Raw genomic sequence first — 16,363 nt, 5'->3', positions numbered from 1 at the left:
ATATTCATCTCCAGCATGCACTGATTAGAAAACAAATTGGGAAAGAAGAGATAATATGCCTTTTCTAGCTATTTCCAAAATTTATCTTCTCAGTAAAAACAATCTCTTTTCTACAGTATCACTGTCACCATATTTATGGTCACTTTCATTGTGCAAGGCACTGACCGAGCTAATTTAGGGGTGGAAATACATACTCAATTAACTATAATACCATATGTCAAATGTTAAAATAGGCACACACACACACACACACACACACACACACACACACAGTCAGAAGTAACAATCTATTTTATCAATAGTTATTGCAAGATTATTCTTCGAAATTTAATTAAAAAATCATCTGATATACATGATCTCAATAAATGCTATCTATACTAGAGTGACAATTCATATATAGGAAATACATTAAAGACATCTGGGCCAGGCATAGCGGCACAAGCCTGTAATCCCAGTGGCTCAGGAAGCTGAGACAGGAGAATCACAAGTTCAAAGCCAGCCTCAGCAACTTAGCAAGGCCCTAAGCGATTCAGTGAGACTCTGTTTCTAAATAAAATATAAATGTGGAGATGTGGCTCAATGGTTATGCACCCTTGGTATCAAACAAAAACCAAAAAAACAAACATGCATCTGGTATGTGGCATTTACTTTGAGAACTGTGACTGAGACTGCTATGTGTTCTCCAAACCTGTATCCTTTCCTTTCCAATATACCTAATCTCCCTGTGGTTAGCTATGGTCAAATGATGGTTTTCTGGCCAGTGGCATGCAAGTAGAAGGGACATGGCCACCTTGGCCCATAAGATTCCCACATGACCCCCTCCTATCCCCACTTTCCACAGCCAGCCACACACACAGGATCCAACAGTGGCTTTGAAGCCCAAGCGGGGGTGGGGGTGTGTGCAGCCCTAAAATGGAAGGCCTCTGGATCCTGAATTGCCCTGTAGAAGGCTGCCAGCTTAAACAGGCACTGAAATACCCATAAGCAAAAATGAAACTATCTGCTATGTTCAGTCCTTGAGATTCTGGATTAGTCTGAGGCAGCAGTCAGCTTGCTCTGCCTAAGATACAGATAAATGCTCATATTTAACTTCAATTACTTGACTTAAGCAGACTCTACCAAGAGTTTTGACATTCTAAGAAAAAAATGCCATGCCCAAACAATTGCACAATTATAATTAGGCAAAATATGTGTGATGGACAGAAACTAAGCTATATACAGTGAAAGTCTAGGTAATTTGTAATAATGTAAGTGTAGGTTAATTCCTACAAAATATAACATCACGTTGTCTTTACTTTCAAAAAAACTTATACAAAGAAATTATTTTTAAAATAAGAATTGTAACAGGAAAAAAGTATTCTTCAAAATATGTGAATTCAATTTAAGAATAAAATTCATCCCTTTATTTTTGTTTGCTGTACTGCATTTAGTAATCAGTCAGTTAAGGCTAGCTGGCAAAATGAATGGATGTCATAATTAACAAGATTTCCTTAGGAACTATTTCCATATTCCTAATAAAACCCAAATAAGCACATGGCAAAAAAGCAGCAGGGATAATAAATAAACCAATGGAGGTGGAAGTGTTATTTACAAAAAATAGGCAACAGCCAGATTTGGCCCAATGGCATAGTTTGCTGACTCATGCTTTGGAGTTATCTTTACTTACCAGTAGTAAATAACCTTTCACCAATTTAATAACTCTTTATATTAAGTTTCCATGTTGAACTACTAATATGTTTTCCTTCCTATAGACAAATAAAGATATCATGCTTACAAATCTTAAGGGTATTTAATGATTGTTTCTCACCTATTTGACTAAACTTGGGTTGCTTACAAGGTTTAATGATTTTAAAATATTCATAATTATACAAATCATTGTTTTCCCCTAAATGTACCTTAGGGATATTCAATGACTGGATGCAAAGTTATTAGTAATACCTTGCTTTTGTGTGCCAGAGTGTCTCTTTCAAGGGCTTCTCAGTCAGATCACAATCGACTCAACAAGTGAGGCTCATCACAAAATCAGCTAATTTTCCAAAGCATCCCACCAAGTTTCCAGGGGGGCTGAATTAGGACATAGCCCTTCGTCAAACAGAACCCTCTTTTCCCACACTGGACTGCCTTTTAACCCTCTGTGCTCACTAGTGAATGATCAGAGTAAACGTGGAAGAGAGTTCATAAGCCACTATTTCTGTGAAAGACAGAGGATGCTCATCAAGCTGATATCAACAATCAGGAAATATCATGGAGCAATAACCTGTATCAAGGAATGTAAAAAATTCAAACTTACAAAAAACCCTAAGGTCACTTTATGAATTAACTCCTAGTGACCTGATTGGGTAGAGATCTTCGGTAACTGCAGGGAGCAAGGTCCACAGCAGAATGACTGATTTCAGAGAAAAGGGCCTATTGACAGTGACCCACCTGGTCTCCTACGTTAAGAAAGCAAAAAACTCCTGCTTCAACTACAAAACTGTCACAGCATCCGCCTTCTACAGAAGGCCTTGAGTGGGGCGGGGGAGGACGGAACTTTCAGAGGAGAAAGGCTGGGAATCAGAAGTGGTGAGGGAAGGAAAGGAAAAGGGACCAGACACAGCCACAGGGGTGGGGGTGGGGTGGGGAGACAGACAGATAGGCCCCTTAGGGTGCATAGGCAGAGATGAGGGAAGAGGAGGAGGAAGATAAAGAGAGAAAAAGAAGAAACACAAAGAAATGGCAGAAGACAGACTTGGACTTAGAGATGGATCCTTGGGAAGTCATGCTGCTCTTTTCAACCATGGGATAAGAGGATAGTGGCCTATTTTCTATTCTTCTTTAAATGGATGATTCACTGCCACAGCTGTTCACTGTTCTTCAGTGCCACTAAGCTTTTCCCCCATGCTCACAGGAGCAGGAGGGGACAGCCCACTGGGATAGAGAACTGATTGCTCTGCATTAAGATTGAGGGCAAGAACATCTCACTAGCAGCAAAATGAAGACTGGCTAATTATCAAACTAGCAATCCCCAACTCCTGGTCTAGAAGAAAGGCTTAACACAGATCTGACACATGGTCCTGGCTTTAAAGCCCATGCTCAGGATCAGTTATTCCACTGATAACAAAGCTCCAAGGGCAAAGTTCTTAACTTTTTATCTTCAAAAGAAACCCAGAATTACCCAAATCAATGGATGCATGAACCTACTCGTGCATGAACCTACGCAGAAGTCCTCATACCACCATGTTTTGAAGCCCTGAGAATTCATCAGTTTGATTTTTAATACTCCACGGTGCTGTGTCTCCCTAGGCACTGCGGCAGGTGGCCAACACCAAGAACTTATATTGGGTTAACTGCTACTTTTATAGTGTATGAAGAATGTAACTCAAGCTATATACAAGTCCTTCACCTTAAAAGATAGGAAGTTCTTGACTATGAACATTCATTTATCTTGCCACTTACGAAATCAAAAAGGGAGAGATACCATGTGACTTTGGGTCCACAAAATGTCTATAACAGAGGTTCTAGAAGTGGGTTCCAGCTGATTCAGCCTCTCCTACAAACTAGTTACAAATATAAATTCTGAGGTCTCACACCAGAGCTGAATCAGAAAATCCAGGAGGGGTACCAGATCTCCAGGGATGTTTGAACAAACTCTCCAGGGATGCTAGAGATCTCACATCTATGATGAACCAGGAACGGTGTAAGAATTTTGAAATTCACTGAGGAACAACAAACAAGCCCAATGCTAAGCTTCATAATCTCCTCAAGGTTACAGACCCCTTGGAGAGCCTAGGCTTGATCTCTCCTTCCCCACAAAATGTGGATACAACTTGCTCTCCAAACTTATATTCAGTTTTGTGGGGTGGCTGTAATGTTCTGGAGAATGACTACATGAAACTGAGTTTAAGAAGCCCTAGACTAGTAGGAGAGGCAGGCTTGTAAACATCCAACCCAAGGCCAGGAGAGGTGCTGAGGAATAAAATGCAGAGTTAAGGGAGGAGGGTGAGCCAACTGCCATTTGTGAGTCCTGAAGTTTCCTCACTTTATTAAGGAAGTGGTGCTTCACAAGTGTGAATGAAGAATGAGAATCATGGGGGGACAAAGGTCTGAACCCCTAACTTGACAATGGAGCCCACCTTAGTCAGGTATGAGCCTCTAAGCCCTGGGCCCAGGAAGCAGGCAATGCTGCATCCATTGTTTCTGACATGAGCCTCCTCCTGGCATCCCTCTCCTGGAATCACCTCCCTCCCACCTCCAAACTATTACAATCCTCAAGCCCCTATAGCCAGTGGTCTACAAACATCATTGTGGCATCAGAGTTCTTCCTCTAAAAATAAATCTTACACAGAGAGTAAATATGGTGAAAAAGTTAAAGCAGACTTGCCCCAGACCCTTTTCAACCACCTCCCTCAACCCAAGGACAGACAGCTTACCTTTCCCCTACTGCTACTTGGATAGCTGCAATCCTAGGAATACATCTCTTTGGACCATGGGGTACAGCAACCTTCGAACAGCTCATCACCTCCGCTATCAGTGACTTGGGGCAGGGCTGGATCTTGTTATTTCTGTGCAACCTCAGCACCCAGGCCAGGACCCAGAGACATAGTTATTGTGAGGCTAATTAGTGCTCCTTACTTGTGTGGCACTCTCTCTAGGGGGTCCCAGTATAGTTTAATGGTGGCTGGGCATCTTGGCTTAGAGCAACTTCTGGGAACATGTACGCTGTCCAGCCAACATCATGACACAGAAGTGCAGGAGGAAAGATTTATGGAGATAAAGACACTTCCTAAGGTGCTTACCAGAGAACTACTTGGTGGTGTGTATATATATATATAAGATTAGTTAACTGAAAATGCCCCCCAAATCATATGGCTCACTAAGTTAGGAAGAAACTTAATAAAGATTTTTCCAATACTAAAAATTCCTATGACATTACCAAATGTGAAGCTGGAAGAAACTTTCCTAAACTCTCAAGGATGCCACATGAATCTTGACTAATCACACCAAGGGAAACACTGAATCATCTGTCCTTGCAATAAAGAATGACAACACAAAATAATAATCATATGAAGAGGTGATCAAAGAACATGAAGCCAAAAATATGTAGGGAAGAAAGTATTACAGAGGTATGTCCAGATTTCATTGATAAAACATGTTGCTTTTCCTGAACTGCTGGGTTAGGTTAGCTTTTTTAAAATTTGTAGTTTGCAGGGGTTTCTGTTCAAATTCTAAATAAATATTTACTTTCATGCCTTATTTCAATTTTCAAATTTTATTTAGACTTCAAATTTTTTATTTTTCTTAAAGAGGTTTCTAGAATTTTTTTTTTTAAAATTATGGTTTCTCACAAAACCTGGATCTGCCCTGGTTAGGCAGATACCTGATAGCGCAGATAACACAAATTGATTTGTTGGTCAAATCAAAGGCAAGACAGTTCAGTGAGTTGGGGAGCTGAGCTTTGCAGTCATAAGGGGCTGCTGTTGGGTCAGCAGAGTTAATGCATATTAAAGGCAGAGCCTGACAAATTGTAGATACATAATAAATGTAGCTTACTGTTATTATTATTAAATATACTGCTTGCATGACAAGGTATTTTCCCTTTATATTTTTAGGTTAATGCATCACATATATTCAATTATATCAATAGTTTACAAAAACTTTCCTCTACTATCCAGGAACATACGAAATAAAAACAGACAACAATAGTGGGGAGATGCACCAAAAAAAAAAAAAAAAAAAAAAAAAGACCTAACATAGAGAAAACTGTACAATAGAGATGACACTGAAATTCAAGGGCTGAGCCCAAAGAAAACATAAATAAATGCTTACATTAAAAGTTGAATTGAGTATTGATGAACTCTGTGTCAGGAGGGACTGAGAAGAACAGCTGGCGGGTAGGAGTCAAGGTATACACAGCAATACTTTAGACCCAACCCAGTATGGCAGCTCCAATGTCCAGGATTCAGAAGTGCTGCTCATGTAGGGTTATGTGGCACTTAATCAGGAGAAAGATGGAGTCAAGCTCTGCTATAGAGTCAGGGAGGCCCAGGGCCTGCAGACAGTTCTCCTATCAAAGAATCAAAACCCTGGCTCTAAGAAGGAGACCAGCAGGAACGGCCTGAGGCAAGGGTCAGAGGTTACCCACAGATAAACCATGCTTTCCCCATGCCCATCTACCAAGCATAGCAGCTGGAAGCATGGAAACCTCCAGTAATTTTGCTTTCCTCCCACTCACCAATGCTAAAGAGCATGCTCCCATGAGGCTCTGACACCAATGGCTCTTCTAGGCCTTTTGAATTCCCTCCCTCCCACAGACATGGGCTGTTTGGGGCCAGGTGGCCCACTCTCTTGCAAACTGAAGTTCCAGATGGAAAAAATAATTTGAAGTAGGGAGTCTCAGCACCAGAAAAATGAGATTCCACAAAATTAATTCATATGTATGAAGCTTTGGAATCATGCTAAAAGCTAAGCTCACGTGAACAGAGAATAATAAGGATATTAGGCAAGAGAGCTGCTTATGAACTTTCCAGACTTTCTTGCCTATTTGTCTCTGGTTATTGAATGTTAACATAGCTGAAATCCTGAGTGCTACTTCTTGAAATAGCACACTAAGGAAATGGCAGTTCTATTTTAAGAAATGAGAAATTCATCGTTCCCGCTTATAAAGAATTTAAGACTTCCATGATTTCTCTGCATAACATTACAAGCTACTTGATGGGCTGTGACAAAAATTCTTCATGAAACTTTTTCCATTTACAAAGTGTTTCTCAATGTTGCCAACAGGCACCAGCACTGTTGCTGGGGAAGGGGATATGGCAGGTTGCAATCAAAGATGGGCTTCTGAAGACAAGTGCAGAAGTTTATGGTGCTAATGTTACTGATCCTGCTGCACATTTTAAAAAAGCATGCTTCCAAACAGCTTCTAGATCATTCTCCCTATACATACAAATGAGCAGTCCAGAGAAGAACATACGAAATAAAAACAGACAACAATAGTGGGGTGCACTATTGGAAATAGAACAGACAACAACAGGCGGGTAGCCTGGAGTGCACAAACCTTTCTGCACTCCAGGCTACCACCAATGCATAACTCTCACTACAAACTCCACCAAGAATGTTTTCTTCTTTTTTGTGATACTGGGGCTTGAATCTGGGAGCTTTTTTCTTTTCTTTTTTAAAATTTTGAGACAGGGTCTCACTAAGTTACCGAGACTGGCCTTGAACTTGTGATCCTCTTGCCTTAGCCTCCTGAGTCCCTGGATTACAGGTGTGTGCCACTGAACCCAGCAAGAACTTCTGAAGTTGGCAGATTTGAAGAAAGAATCCTCATTTTCCCCTAACTAGGGTGGGCACAGGAAATTAACAGCTGCTTCCCCACAAAATATCATGTGCTGTTCTGTGTTCCTTCTCTCCACAGATATTTACTGAGCCTGTCCATGTGCACTTTTGCCTGTCTTTGATACCAATAAAAAGTTTGCAGGCCTTGCCAAAAAGAGCTCACAGTCAAAAGGAAGACATGTAAAAAAGTAGAGCAGAATGAGTGACAACGGTGGGAACCCAAGAGTGGTGTCTGAACAGCTAGAACAAATGTGACCTCCAGCAGCTAAATTATAAACTCCATGAAGGCAAAGCCTTCTCTGTTTGATATGCTGCTTTCTCCAGCACCTAGAACTGCATCTAACAAGGTGTGGTACTCAGTCACTATGTGCTGGACAAATGAAGGAACCCAACAACGTGGGGTGCTTCCCAAAGGGAGCTGCTAGAGTGGAACAACTCGGCCAGGATTCAGGTGGAGTGAGAAATTCAGGGACTGAAGTTTCAGGATTGCAGAGAAATAGGAGACTGCAGCCCCCAGTCTCTCCTTGAAAATGGAAGCAAATATCTGAAGAGAATTCATTTGAGGGGGTGCCATTGATTAGCTCACCATGGGGTGCTCACCCCTAGACTACAAACTACAGGAAAAGATGAGGCCAGAATGGCAAGTGTGCCCAGTAAGAAAGGCACAGATATTCAATAATGTCCCCGCTCCATCTTCCAGCCAGAGTAAGACAACCTCCCATCATCTCCTAATAGATACGCTCCTCTGCCCTTAACTGAGGACTTCAAAACTAGGAGATCACGGCAATCAAGATAAAATCCCATTCTCATTTGGTAATGCAGGTTCTTCTCTGGACTGCTCATTTGTAAGTATAGGGAGAATGATCTAGAAGCTGTTTGGAAGCATGCTTTTTTAAAATGTGCAGGAGGATCAGTAACATTAGTACCATAAGCTTGTGCAAACCCACCCTGAGATTACCCAGTATAGGCCTCTGGTTTTACAGATGAGGCGACTCTGCAGCATGAGAGGGAAGGGACTGTCCTGAAGCCCTAGGAGGACTTTCTTTTGCCCTGGCTCAGGCTCTCCCCTCAGCCTCTACAGAAACATTGTCTGCATTTTGATATTTTTACTTTCACTGACAACATGCATCAATACATGACAGAACAGGAGGAAAGAGAAGTTACCTAAGCTTATTTTTAGAGGAATGCTCCACCTAAGCATTAAGCCACACAGTTAATGACTTGGAGACTGATGAAAGATGTATAAGGAACACTAAACTCTCAGACATCTAAATATATTTCTCACCCTACAATGTGGTGTTATCCTCAGAAAGACTAATACCAATGATGAAATACTTGCAAATTCAGTTTTATATTATAAATACTAATAAGATGTTGATTTCTCCCTTTGAACAGCACTTTAAAAAGCATTGTAATTTAAAAAGTTGTCACTGAATGAAGATTTTATTTCATAAGGCATGTCCATATTAGTAAACCTTGTACACTCAAAATCAATTTGAGAGAAGGAAAAGATTCTCACTTCTGCCTGGCACAGTGGCACATGCCTGTAATCTCAGAGACTTGAGAAACTAAGGTAGGAGGATGGAAAGTTTGAGGCCAGCCTCAGCAACTTAGTGATACCCTGTCTCAAAGTAAAATAAAATAAAAAGGGCTGGGGATATGCCTCAGTAGTTAAGGGTCCCTGGGTTTAATTTCCAGAAAAAAAAAAAAAGACTAAGTTTTGTATTTGTCATTTTTATAAGCACCCATGGCTTTCCAAAATTATTAGCCTATTATAAAGACTAAAAAACTGTCAAATCAACAGCATATGGAAAATGTATAAGAGAAACATAATGGAAATTGAAGTAATTAAAGATAGTAATAATGTTAATACCAATCCACTAGAACTCATTTCTTTGCTCCCATTTAGTCAGCTTTAGTCAGCTGTGCTCAAATGGGGATGCTCCTGAGAATGTTAATGAAGAGAGGAAGACAAGGCAGGAATTTAGGGGACTTACTCCACGTTCCATGCCCAAGGAGCCACAAGGAGAGGAAGAGGGACAACTCTCTTATAGTGCTTAAAACGTCTTTCTTCAGACACAGGGCATGGGTCAAAATATGTCAAGGAAGTGTATAAGAAAAACAGAGAGGTAACAAAGCAGAGAGCCTGAGGGCAAGCCCGGCATCTCTCACGTACATGTTCTCCTAGACACTAATCTGTCTGCCATTTTTACATAGGTGAGAAGCGATAATGAAAGCAATAAAGAAAAAGATGCAACATGGAAGCTGCATAAACAATTCTTAAAATTTATAGTACAGATTCTTTTTTATCCACTATTTTTTTAAGCATATGGCCGAAAATTCTCAGTTCTTCCTAGATCAATGAAAGGTATTTTTGAAACTTTAAAATTGCCAAGAAATTAAACTAAAGCAAAAGCCAGATTCAGTCAGATTTCAAAACAACTGACTTTAAGCTACTTATTTTAAGTTGCTGGATAAGGTGTGGGATGTTCATACACATAACTAACTCCCAAACGAGTTTCTGCAGACTTTGATAGAAAGGCACCACAGAGACTAGTGAAGGGCAGGTGCTGAGAGAATTTAAATCCTGGTTCCCAACATGTCTACCATTATTGGAGAGGGTACATAGAGGTTCATTATACCAGTCCAGTGGGTCTCAAAGCTCAGTTCCAAACCACAGAATCAGCAGTATCTAGAACTCGTTAAAAATGCATTTTAACCCCAGGACCCTAGAATCAGCAGCTCTGAGTGGAGCCCAGCACAACAGAAGATTCCGATGCCCACTCAGTGTGACAACTATTCTACTTGTTCATACACTTTTGTGTATGTTCATATGTAGTTCAAATTCAATCTAATGTTAGCCCCAGTGACATACATGCTTTTACCAGATTACACACATCTTATCTCATTAAAGTTCCCCCAAAATCTGTGTGGTGACATCATCACTATTTCTCCGATGAGGAAACTGAAGCTCGGGCGCAAGATGATTTAATAAAAGTCACACAGATGGTGAACCTTGGGTCTCCTGGCCCCCAGCCCAGGACCTTCCCCACCACACAGGAGCAATGAGCATGATGTAATTCCAGATTTCTAGAACCAGAAGCACCTGCCCAGCGCCTCGTTTCCTCCTGCTCTACCCTGGGATGCTTCCACCTCCACACCACCAGAGTCAGAACCCCAGGGCTTTCTGCCCAGCTCCAAGCTGGTTAGGCTTCAGTCTCGCCAATGCGGAGGAGATAAAAGACAAAAAAGACCCTGCTTGAATGACTCTCATTTCCCTCTTCAAGAATATTAAAAATCTTACTCCAAAATACTAAATCTCCCCACCAAAGAACAGGTTTGAACGCTTGGACAAACATTAATGCCATTAGGTAACAGATCATTTATGATTCAATCAAATTCTTCAGGGCACGATCTTTGCAAGGAAAACTTAACCCTACTCTTAAAATCTTTTCTCCCCCTACTGATTTACAAATATGTTACCTCATCCAGAAATGAGGTAACTCAACTCCCCAAATGACAACTTCCTATTTTGAGACTTTTAAGCTACTAAATGTGTAAATTTATAGAACTGTACTACTAAGTTGGGCAGATACTAGCCACATGTGACTGCTGAGTACTTAAAATGTGGTGAGTCTTAATTCAGATGTGCTATGCCTAAAACACACACTAAATATCGATGACGTACTGTAATTAAAAGAATGTAAAATACCTTTAACATTTTTATAAGCATTTATATTTTAAATGCTGAAACAATTACCATTTTGGAAATACTAGGTTAAAAATCACATCATTAAAATGAATTAAACCTGTTTCTTTTTACTTTAAAATGGTTACTAGAAAATCTAAAATTATATATGTAGGTCATGTTATTATTTCTATAAATTATTACTAACTTGTGAAATTTTAATACACAGATATTTTTAAAAACTTCATGGTAAAACAATGGACAATCCAATTCCTTAAGTTTTTACTTAGGCAGGTGAGGCCAACAGGCAAATTCAGAGGCAACCTCTGAGAAGCAAGGAATCCATTGCTTTCTCTTCTCTGCAAAGGAGAATCCAAGAAAGGCATTAAGCAAGAGATTAACAATGATCCCCATGCTCAGAAAAAAATGGAGTAAGGAAAGACCAGGCGATTGAGCCTTCAGAGAGGAGAGGTCTGAGGGCGATCATCATTCCTTCCTCCATCTGAACAGTCTTGGATTTAAGTGGCAAGTGGGTCTCCTAAAAGTGAGCACTAGGGCTCTTGGATATCTTTCCTTTGGGAGGAAACTCAACAGCAGGGGAATCCCCAGCACCTCCCCAGGAAGCTGGCAGGGCCCTCAGAGATCAGACCCACTAGTAAGTGACATGTATATCTGTCAGGAAAGAGAGCACTGAAAACTTCCAAAGCCTCAAAATGTCACTTTAAGAGAAACTGTACTCTGGTTATATCACATTACAGGGCATTTCAAACTTGTGGTAAGTTGAGGAAAAACTATAATTTGCAAGTCTTCTTGATTCTAAAATTATTCTCCATCAGTCATCTGCCATCTGTAGGCTCCTGTCTAGTGTTCCCTAACTCCAATTTCTGTTGCCCTTTTACTCATTTCCAAGTGGCCACCCCTTTCACCAGTCTTAATGGGACATCCCATTTTGCAGCTCCAATGGCCCAAACCCCAAATGATTTTGAATACATAAGCTTAAAACCTGAAAGTAAAACTCTGGGATCCTGAACGTGACTCCATCATAGGTTATGCTGGGATCAGACACTAACATTGAAACACAGAACTCAGGCCCCAGAAGATACCTGAGAGAGTATTTACTGCGTGCTTCTCATTTTACACATGAGAAAACTGAAGCCCAGGAGGGTAGGGGGATGGGAGTGGTGATCTGCAGAGACTTCCAGGCAGACAGGGATGAAGGTTAGGTCTCTGCTCTCCAAAGTGCTCTCTACTGGGCCACCCTGGACACAGCTGCCTGGTGGGCAGCCACCACCTTTCACCACTAGCACACACCGAAGTGAACAGCAGCCCCTTCTAAACACTTTGGGGACAACAGTGCTCATTTTACTGATTAAGGAATAAACATTTCAGGATCATGCTGCAATATTTTTTTTAAAAAAAGAAAGGGAAAAAAAAACCCAGAAAGAAAAGCAACATGCCTCTGGACTCTCAGATACTCCATCAATTGATGCTGCTTCGTGCAAACACTTCCATTCATGCTTCCAACTTCCACTCCCTTTCTCTGTATTTCTGTTGTTTGTAAACTGGATTTTAATCATTTAAATTTTTTTACTTTGCTTGTTCATCTTTACATTCCCAGTGCCAAGCCCAAATGAATAGACTCCTTTTTGTTAATATGTCCAAGCGTAGATCTTAGAAAACCTGACCAGAAGTCTACAATCCTGGCTCTGCCACTCATTAAATGCATTACTCTGAGCAAGTTACCTAACTTCTCTGTGCTCAGTTCCCTCATCATCAAGAGAAGAGTAAAGACAGCACCTGCCTCTCAGAGCTGCAAGGGTTAATTGAAATAATGTACTTAGTGGGCATAAAACAGTGTTTGGTCAGAGCAAGGCATTATGTTTTTATTATTACACCCACATAAAAGACAACAGGCACACCCTTGCTATTTAAAAAAAGAAAAGAAAGAAAGAAAGAAAGAAAAACCAGCCACAAGCCTTTTTGCCTCCACACTGATGACAAAACATCAGAAAAGAAACACATTAGCATAAGTAAGATTTTAGTTTTCTACATAAACAAGAACCCCTAAAGAGTGGCTCCGCATTACAATAAGGTGGGAACACAAGTTATGGAAGCTCCTTCTCTGGGATGGTTTTGCAAGCCAGGCACAGTTAATAAATTTACTCCCACCACTATCTTAGCATACACTCCCCAAAGATTCTTTCCACTGACCACTCCACAATATGATTGTGTGACAGTGGGAATCCCGATCATGCAAACTATTCCTAGGAAATGTGGGGGTCGCTGTACTGACTGCAAAGACAGCAATCCCTGCTTTAAGTGCTAAAAAATCCAAGAGTATGTCATTCCTGAAGCTGATATTATTTCAGTATTACCTTTCTGGGAATTTGGAAAGAATGTGTCTGATTAACACTCATTAGGCCTAAAATACATCACACAAAAGCTTTTCTTTTCTTTAATTTTGTTGTAGTTGTAGATGGACAGAATGCCTTTTTTTTTTTTTTTTTTTTAATGTGATGCTGAGGATCAAACCCAGGGCCTCACACATGCTAGGCAAGTGCTCTGCCAATGAGCCCACAGCCCCAGCCCTGTGAAAGCATTTCTAAGGAACAAACCCCTTGCCTGGGGAGAGGAAGGCTTCTGAATCACCATTATGTGATCCTAAAAGTCTAGGAAATCTCAGGACTTAAAAATATGAATGAAATGAACTAATAATGAATAAGCAAATGAAAAGGATTCACCAAGAGCACAGTGTGAAGGCTCCTGGCTCTGAATAAGTCAAATTCCTGCTTTTGTCACATGGAAATGTGTCTACATAAGGCTTACAGGATCTTCCTTCCTACACCTGCCAGTATTTTAAAACAAAGAAACTACTTATTAAATATCATGGATATAATTAATGAAGTTCTTCTAAAGTAGTTTATGCAAATACAAGAAAACCTATAAAGCAGAACAGTTTCCTAATTTAATCAAGTTAATTTAAAGTCTTACAGGATATTAACAACATGATCATCACTCATCAGGGTTGGTGTCTTCCTTCACTTAGTCTACTATTTCTAAAGCAAATAAAACTTTATGGACAAAAAAGACTCTCACCTCATTCTTCCCCTCTTTGGGAGAGAGGCTTTCCCAGAAATGGGCTGCCTTGTCCAATCAAAACCCAGGTGCTTTCTGGTCCACTCTACATTGGGCACATGCGCGGACATCTCAAGTAGTCATTTAGCTAGAGTGGCAGTGTGTTTATTGAAACACTAAAGAACTGAAGTTCCATTTTTAACACTTGATGATCCCAGAAAAACAAGAAAAACCCAAAAGATGTCTCTCAAAAGATACTTTTCAAACAATATTGGAGTACACCTTACATGTGAAAATTCAACTCCTCTCTAGTTTCTATTTTGTGTACATACCTCTCAACCCTCAAAATTCCCAAAAGACCTGCACTGAGTCCTTACCTGCCTAGGAAAGAAATCCAATGAAGTGGCCACATTAATAATTTAGAACCCAGCCATTTTTGACTCTGAGGTCCCACCCTTTTCCTCTAAATGACTGGGCAATAACAATTAGAATAAATTATTTCCAGGAACTACTTTACAGAATTTGGAGTCAGAAATAGTTGTTGAAATGTAAGCACAATAACTAACATGTAGACATAGAGAGTATTCTGATTGTTCCTGTTAGTCATCCACAGCCCACAGCCATTTTTCAATGGGTTTGGCAGCAAGCCTGGATAGGCACAGCAAAGTTTCCCCATGCACTTCCTGCATGGCTTACTGTCACAATGCAGGGGACAAGACCCACTTACACAGGTGCCTGTTTAGCCTCTGGAATTTTATAATGTCCAAGTCGAAACATTTGACTTTACCAGCCTTGAACAAGCAGCCAGTGCTAAGGACAAATCCTAAATGTACACCTGGCAGAAGGAGAAACATTATTTCCAAACAGAGGAAACTTCTAATAGAATGTTTATAGAAAAAGTACAGCTTCTGGTTTGCATAAGTGCTTTAAGATATATTTACCAGCACATTCACTGTTACATTGTTACTAACTGTAAAGAATTTGTAACACATTGAATAACCACTAAATTGTGGTAGAGACATAAAATGGAATACTATATAGCCATTAAAAATAATAGCATAAAACCACATACAGTGACAAAGAAAGATGTTCTTTATGTGTTCTGGAGAAAATTAATGCAGAAATCTATTGTACATTCTCAAACACACAAAAACAGCTATGCTTTCATATGCATAAGAGAAAGTCTGGAAATATAAAGAGCAAAGTATTAAGAATGGAGAAAAAGGTTAAAAGTGCTTCTCCCCGCATATGAAAATTCAAGTGAGAGCCTTCTTATCTATTAATGCAAATATATTGGAATAAGAATATTTTGGAAATTGGGGGTTCATAACCCACTTCAATCTAATGTATGAAATATGATATGTCAAGAGCTTTGTAATGTTGTGAACAACCAATAAAAAAATAAAAAATAAAAAAAGAACATTTTGGGTTTGTGTTTTTAATGAATTCATATTTACTTGATTTTAGAAAATTATGCTTTTATCAGTAGAGAAGTAGCAAATGAAGATGAAATAGAAGTAAATGAATGTGACGGGGAATATCATGGAATTTTATAAATAGATAAAATATTAGATATTATCTAATTGAGGCCTTTGATTTTGCAAATGAAAAAGTAGGCCTAGAGTGGTGGCATGTTTTGCTAGTTATACAGCTAGTTGGAGAAAGGGCTTGAAATAGTATTCAGCGTTAGCGAAATCCCAAGAATCTGGCAGTGATACCATAACAACTGAGAAGCTAATTTAAATCTGCACTGCTTACTGGTTGATACATGTGGTTCTGATATTAATAAAAAAAATAAAATAGCATACATAGTGATTACAATAAAATACAAAAAGCGTATTGATTTCTAGCTGTTTGAGATAATAAAAGTGAAACAAAGCCTATAAAATCATTGGAAGACTTGGAAAGTCATTTTAAATAAAAAAATCACATATAATTAAGCATCAAAAAAAAAGTGCTTCTCCCCGCCACTTCTACCCTCTTTTCATTTCTCACTATATGCATTAAGTATTGCTCTCCTTTCCAAACTAGGTAATATTTTCTCCCAAAGGCTATTTTGTGTACATAACTAAAACAAGCAAAACTAGATTTCAAAATGCTACTTCCTGAATAAAGTATGTTACCTATATTTAAATGTCTCTTGGTATAACTCACTCAAATTATAGACTTGGTGATTCTTGCTAAGCACAGGGGCCACTGACATTATACATGAATAGAATTTCAACAAACATCTCAGGGCTGTGTCTGCAGAGTTTAAAAAGTCATCTTGAGAAACAAGTGGCATTC

At 39.6% G+C, this 16,363-nt stretch overlaps 1 protein-coding gene across 20 annotated transcripts in view; it reads right to left on the bottom strand.

Moving 5' to 3' along the window:
* The window catches only part of DOCK9 (dedicator of cytokinesis 9), a 285,485-nt gene that overhangs the window by 160,703 nt on the left and 108,419 nt on the right, over nucleotides 1-16,363 (bottom strand). The window lies entirely within an intron of this gene.

The sequence above is a fragment of the Spermophilus citellus genome (genome assembly GCF_964194105.1).
Source record: "Spermophilus citellus genome assembly, chromosome: 1".
NCBI classification, from domain to species: Eukaryota; Metazoa; Chordata; class Mammalia; order Rodentia; family Sciuridae; genus Spermophilus; species Spermophilus citellus.
Note: the sequence above shows the minus strand (reverse complement) of the source record. Positions and strands in the feature narration are given on the sequence as shown.